We start from the raw sequence: 7,783 nt of genomic DNA, 5'->3' as shown, positions 1-7,783 counted from the left end.
ATATGTTTTAGGAGTTATCTATAACATAAGTTAGTTAGGATTAGATTTACTTGTTATCTATATAATAGATCCATCGAGTTATGATTGGATCAAGTGTGTGAGATTGAACGAGCTCAAGGTTGTTTGAGTTAGTTTTCTTTGAGATAAATATGAGAGTTATTCTTATAGTTCAGTTGCATACACAACCAGTTGTTGATCTCTTTGGTTTCAATAGCATTTGTACCTACTGACATCATTATTGTTGATTGAGGAGTGTAGACAGGTGGACAAGTGAAGAATATGGCACAAGGAGCAGCAGACACTGTGAAGAACAGTCTTGGGATGAGTCCAGCCACTAACAACCCTAGCAGCCCTGCTGGCACGACCCGCCCAAGCAACCCTAGCTCCAGGAATATTTGAAAGGAATAATTAAAGAAGTGTTTGGCCTGGTCTTCTCACACTACAAGAAAACAGCGGTATTCTGACGGACATTCTGATGGAAAATAAAATCCGAGGAATATCCCGAGGATATTTCGAGGAAACATAAAATTTGGTTTCCTCGGAATTTCCTCGGAATATACCGACGGAATTCCGAGGAAATATCAATCCGTCGGAATATTCTTATGGAATACCGAGGAAAAATGTGTTCCTCGGAAAAAACCGATGAATTCCGAGGATATATTATAGCCGTTAGAAAGCCGTTGGGGGATTCTAAAAATTCCGAGGAAAGAGCCGTTGCCGTCGGTATTCCGTCGGAATTTCTTTAGTCTGTCGGCAGAATTTCAACTATAAATACAAGCACCCCTCTTCCTCTTCATTCACTCCATATATTCATCCTTCCTCTTACTCTCTTTTCACACGAATTTGATTCATAAAAAACATGTCTTCTTCAAATTATTTTCGTTCTTGGCTCGATCGACCTCATTTGGATCCGAACACGAGATTGCTTACGGAAGAATACCAACGAGGTATAACCGAATTCATGGTGTTAGTTCACTAACAACCGGAAGCAAAAACAGGTATGTTAAGATGTCCTTGCTCTAATTGTAAAAATAGAAAGGTTATTAAAGAGTGGGATGTTTGGACTCATCTATATTTGATGAGTGGGTTTACACGAAGTTACAAAATTTGGTATCATAATGGAGAAACTGATTATGAACATGGTAGTACTACCGAACCTCAGCCAGCGGTTAGATTAAAAGAACCAATTAGAACGGATGTAGATTATGGTGTAGGTACTGAGCAGATGGTAAATGATCATTTTAGAGGGGAAGATTTACCTAATGCACAAGCTAAGAGATTTTATGATATGTTGGATGCTGGAAAGCAACCATTGTACGAAGGTTGCAAAGATGGTCATTCAGCTTTATCATCTGCTACAAGATTGATGGGCATTAAAACAGATTATAATTTGGCTGAAGACTGTGTGGATGCGATTGCTGATTTTGTAAAAGGTATTCTACCCGAGGATAATGTAGCTCCTGGTTCATACTACGAGGTTCAGAAACTCGTAGCTGGTCTTGGTTTATCGTATCAGGTAATAGATGTATGCAGCGACAACTGCATGATTTATTGGAGGGCGGATGAACAGCAGGTTACATGCAAATTTTGTGGAAAGCCTCGTTATAAAGATACGAGTGGAAGAGTTCCAGTGCCATATAAAAGGATGTGGTATTTGCCTTTGACGGAAAGGTTGCAGAGGTTGTATCTATCTGAACGCACAGCGCAACCAATGAGATGGCATGCGGAGCACTCAACAGATGGTGAGATCAGACATCCTTCAGATGCAAAAGCGTGGAAGCATTTCCAATCAAGGTATCCCGACTTTGCGTATGAGAGAAGAAATGTCTACCTTGGTGCATGTACTGATGGTTTCAGCCCGTTTGGCAAGAGTGGAAGACAATATTCTCTATGGCCAGTCATTCTTACACCATACAACCTACCCCCAAACTTGTGCTTGCGACGAGAGTTTTTGTTTCTCTCAATTATCGTTCCCGGACCAGAGCATCATAAGAGGTCACTTGATGTGTTTCTTCAGCCACTAATATATGAGTTGCAACAACTATGGGCTCAAGGTGCTGAAACATACGATGTTTCGTGTAAAGAAAACTTTCAAATGCGGGCAGTACTAATGGGGACAATAAGTGATTTTCCAGCATATGGTATGTTATCTGGATGGACAACGCATGGAAGTCTATCATGTCCATATTGTCAAGATAACACTGATGCTTTCCAACTAAAACATGGAAGGAAAACGTGTTGGTTTGACTGTCACAGGAGATTCCTACCACCTGATCATCCATATCGTAGGAGTAGGAATTTGTTTACGAAGAACAAGAGGGTGTTTGACACTCCACCTCCGGAAATTTGTGGGAAAGATTTGAAGACACAACTAAGAGATTTTGGTGCAGAAAGGACGCCAGACGTCGATGGACATGAGCGTTTTCCGGTAGATGCTGTTTGAGACCTACATAACTGGCACAAAAAAGTATTTTCTCTGATCTGCCATACTCGGAGGATCATCTGCTAAGGCATAATTTAGTTGTCATGCATATTGAGAAGAACTATTTTGACAATCTCATGAACACGATCCTTAATGTTCAAAGTAAAACAAAGGATAATTTGAAGTCAAGACTGGATTTAGTCGATATATGTGCTCGTTCAGAACTTCATGTTGATGAGAATGCTAGGGCCCTTTTCCCATATACCGACTTGATGCAGAGGGAAAAGATGCATTCTTTGATTGTATTTCAAACGATGTGGAATTTCCAGACGGATACGCATCTAATTTGCGTAACTGTATCGACATAAAGGAAGGAAAGTTTACTGGCTTGAAAGTCACGATTGCCATGTATTGTCTTTCTGGGGGATCGCATGGTAAGTTCAACCGCTTTTTCTTCAATTATTTAAGTTTTAAAATTTTATTTTTTGTCCATTTCTTCTAATTTCTAATGTTTCTTTAATTTATGTTTTTTCAAGGCGAAAGAAAATGATGGCGAGCCGGTTGATGATCTCGCCCTATGTCGTCGGAATAACGTTATTCCGACGACATACTGACGATTTTTTCCCTCGGTATGTCGCTGTTTTCTTGTAGTGTCAATATAAACAAAAAATGTATGCTGTAATTTTGGTTGTTTGGTTTATTTAAGTTTCCAAATTTTTGTTATTTAAAAAAAAATTCTGTTATATTTAAAAAACTTATTGTACGCATTGAGACATTTTAAGTACCTCATTCACAATAAACCGTAGTTAGTAATGTTTATTTCTTATGAATTGATGTGTCAAATGTGACAAATCTTCTGTTCCAAATTCTGGTGTCAGTGTGTATATATAAGACTCTATATATAACAGAAGAAGCTTGAGCGAGAAGGTCTTAGCAAATTAGTCAAATACTATTACTGAATTTAAATTTGTCAAATACTATTACTGAATTTAATTATTTTAACAACAAAATATTCTTATTTCTGTTGGTATTTCTGTTACCGAATCTTGTATAATTCAACTAGCTTTCGGTATTGTTTTGATCAAACCGAACCGAAGTATACACCACTGTTAACAACTAAAATGGTAAGAAAAATAATTCAAAACCTCCTAAACATTGATGACACTTGGATGATCTCTAAATAAATTATTCATTAATCTGTTAACTATTTAAAATCTCCCAAATTATGTCAACTTTACATTATATTATTTTTTTCCAAACGCATTATATTTTCAACGATTTTTGTTTTTGTTTTTGTGGGTTTTATGGCATTTCTGGGCTTTCTCCCTTAAAAAAATGAATGCGATTATGATGGAAACTTCATGGATATGAGGTCCTACTGGGCTCACCCGTGGAGTCCTATCCTAAGAACAATATTTCGATGCTGGATCATCAAACCGACAATGGTTTAAATCCGACCAGCGAGATCTTCCAACATACCAACTTATCAACTGATCATCAGTCTGAACAAAAATCTGGTGGTCTCAGCTACAGAGTGGCTAATAGGATTTGATCTCCCACCACTCCAGAAAGAGAACGTAAGTCATCAAAAAAATTTCAGGAACCCGACTCTTGTTCCTTCTCCTATATATCCCCTCTGCACTGTTACAGTCCCTAAATATGTTATACAACTCTTATTCACAGGTAACAATGTCTTTTATATGTTTATGATTGATCTCTAATACGTAAGATTTTTTTTTTTAATGAAACTAATACGTAAGATATACTCTATGATAAATAGTTGAATGAATATGTGATTGAACAAATGTTTGGCAATAGAGTTGGGTATGTTATTTAAAAAATATTACGTGTATTGTGCAAAAGGTAGGAATCTCATGCTTGGCCAAGCTTTGCAACGGAATTGGAAAGGATAGAAAGGCTACATATATTCTTCCTGGATTTCAACATCACTCATGTTCTACGAGCGCGCAATCAGTTTTCAAACTATTTAGCTAAGACTGCTAGATCCTTCCCTAGGAATTTACATTTTATTAGTTGTTCTATTCCGGTTTGATTACTTAGACTACCTCAAGTTTGAGTAATAGAATGATTTTTTGACGTTAAAAAAAAGAAAAGTAACCACAAATCTATTATTTCCTTTTTGTTCACATTTGATATTTATCATACCTGTTATGGGTTTTTGTTCCGATAAACATAATAGAGACTGAAGACAATTTGACCAACAATACCTATTTGCGTTTAGATTTTACAAATGATGTCTAACCATCACTGTTTATTGTCTTTGGTAACTTAATTTCCTCCAAAGACGGTGGAAAATTCCGGTGGTGACCTTCCTCATCAGCCGAGATAGACGGTAATAGACTTTCTTAATGTCTCGAGTTTGCTTACAGTTTCGATTTCGGAATATTATTGTAAATTTTCTTTTTTTTTACATGTGAAACAGGCTTTAGTGATATAAATGGAACGGAAGAGTCCATTTATGTATGTCACATCTCATGTTGATCCCATTGTTGCTCTTTTAGTCTCTTCTTTTGATTTTGAGGTCTTTTCCGAAACAGATATCATGAACATGATCTCCGAAGATCATGACATTGTTGATATACAAGACGTCGAACCTTCTTCTCAAAAGAGAAAGTCCCAAGTTAACATCTTATAATCAATACATACATAATAATAAAACTTAATATTTAAACTAAAATTAACTTAAATACATAATCCTCTCGCAGGAAAGATGAGGTAACAAACATGGTTGGAGCCACAAGAAAAAGTAAGAACCAAAAGGTCATAACTCAGATGGAAAGCGAAGAAAACCATCATCAGTATGGTTTTCACTGGTGGAAATATGGTGGGAGAGCTGTCATAGGGAATGCAAATCCAAGGTTATATATTTCTTTCACCAACATATTTTATATATTTTGATCCTATATCTAAAAATATATGTTTCTTTTGGTATAAATGATAATTGCAGGAGTTACTACAAATGCATATACACTGGGTGTAATGTGAAGAATTACGTGGAGAGAGGGGGAGACTACATACGATGGGATGCACGAGCACGCTCCACCAGTTGGACACAAGACACCGTATAAGTCAGTTCTAAAGAATCTTTCCAGTTTGTCAATGTCTCAAGATCCCAGCAATAGAACCGCTCAGTTAGGCAGGCAGCCTTATTGCTCTTCGGCCTCTCAGCTTTTCTCATCTCCATTGCCCCCACAACTTGACATGACACAGCTCTATATGGCTAGACTCTCTAAGCTGCCAAGTTTTCCGGTTAACAAGAATCATGTCTTATGAACCGGAATGATGAGCCTGAGATTGACTGTTTGATACCGGAGTGTCTAGATGTGTACAAGGGTATAAGGGAACAACTATTCAACTTTTTTGTCAACTCTTAACCAAAAAATAAAAGAAATTTTAGATGTAAACCAATTTTATATCATTATCCATCGTAGTAAACAATAAGGTATACACAATCTTGTACTCATCCCCTTCATTATGTTTTTAATGCATGTTACTGTTTGAGTTGGCCTATTTAGTTTCAAATAGACAAGTCTTAGAGATGGTTAATCAGATAATTAACTATATGACGCATAAACTATATAAACAAACGCAGATCTAGGGGTGTCAATTCGGGCTGGCCCGGCCCGGTCCGGCCCAAACTCGCTAAGCCCGTAAATATTTGAGTCCGGCCCGAAAATAATTTAGGCCTAGAAGTCAAAGCCCGGCCCAGCCCTTATAGGGCTACAGGGCTTTTCGGGCTTTTGTGGGCTTTTCGAAAAATAATTTGTCATTGTCACTTCCATCGTTTTAATACATGTGAATTTTCATTAAAAAAAGAGTTTCATTTTTAAAAAATAAAAAAAGTATAAAGTGAGTTTAAAATTTTCTTGTCTATCACAAATTTTTTATTTTTTCGTATGTTTTAAAAAAAATTTATACACAAACCAAATTTAATAAGATTTAAATAATCAAATATCAATTAAAACAAAAAATATAAGAGAACAAAATTTATGATAAACATGGTCAAACGTTTTATACTTTATATTTTGAAAATAAAAACATGTTGTACATGAAAGAAGAATGTACTTTTGTAAAATTTAAAATGTAACACTTGTAATGATGAAACAATAAAGTGCATTAAAAACTTTTATATTTGCTTTATTAGAGTTTAGATAAAAATATTAAAATAATATATCAATACTAATAATAGTTTCGATTACAAGAAATAAGGATAATATTTACGCTAAAATATAAATTTCGGGTTTTCGGGCCGGCCCTAGCCCAAACGGACTTAAGCCCAAAATACCCAAAACCCAAATGGGCTTAGCCCGAAAGGCCCAATTTTTTTGGGCTTATAAAGCTAAGCCCAAGCCCGGTAATTTTTAGGACTGGGCGGGCTCGGGCTACGGGCTTCGGCCCTAATTGACATGTCTACGCAGATCCATACAATCGGATATGCACAAACCAATCAATTAAATGTAAAAAAATTTCTCTATTTTTTCTCTCCCAAATCGTTTTAGTTTTTTAGTCATGGACGCTAACCAAGCATAATTGTTTGTGTTGGGTCGGAAATCTCTCAAAACTATTTGAGAGATCTTTTATTTTTGCAAATTCTCCTTCAAAATTTACTAAGGATTGACATAGATAATAATATCTTTACAAAAATCATACAAATAGTTTTTTTCTTTATTTTGACAACGAAAGACTATTCTATTACTCAAATTTGAGGTGGTTTGGATAACCAAACCGGAATAGAACAACCAACAAAATGAAACTCTCTATAGAACGATCTTGCCGTCCTAGCTAAAAAATCAGAAATCAGATTTTGCTCTCGTGGGATATGAGTAATCTTGAAGTCCGGAAAGCATATCTGCAGAGTCTCTATCCTCTTCAATTTTGTCGCAAAACTTGGCCAAGCTCTTGGCTCCCTAATTATGGCAATCAAATCTTTGCAGTCCGTTCCAAAGCTCTGGCATGTTGGGTATTGCAGCATGCTCTCCATCGCCCATCTAAGTACTTCTAGTTCTGAATGCAGAGGAGATTCCCGTCGGATGTAGTTTCGTGTTCCCATAAGTTGAACCTCCCCCAAGCTGCCCATCCAAGCCCATCCACATCCGCTGAACTGTGATGTAGATGTCCAAGAGCCATCAATCATACATATACAGCCCAAGCTTAAGACTTGAGGTTGATCACTACTATGTTCTTGTTGAGGTGATGACACCATCTCATTTTCATTCAACCATATTTGGCACTCACTCTCTGCATACCGAACTAGCTCCAAAGGATCTCGATCAATTCCCCTAAAAAGTTTATCATTCCTAACTTTCCAAATATACCAGATTATCGAGGGATAAGGATCCC

General features: G+C 36.6%; 1 pseudogene; it reads left to right on the top strand.

Moving 5' to 3' along the window:
• The first annotated feature begins 279 nt into the window (after positions 1-279).
• Positions 280-5,993, top strand: LOC125583375 (annotated as a pseudogene).
• The last annotated feature ends 1,790 nt before the right edge of the window (positions 5,994-7,783 follow it).

The sequence above is a fragment of the Brassica napus genome, chromosome C3 (assembly GCF_020379485.1).
Source record: "Brassica napus cultivar Da-Ae chromosome C3, Da-Ae, whole genome shotgun sequence".
Classification (NCBI taxonomy): domain Eukaryota; kingdom Viridiplantae; phylum Streptophyta; class Magnoliopsida; order Brassicales; family Brassicaceae; genus Brassica; species Brassica napus.
The sequence above is the reverse complement of the archived record's forward strand: the minus strand, read 5'-3'. Positions and strand labels throughout refer to the sequence as shown.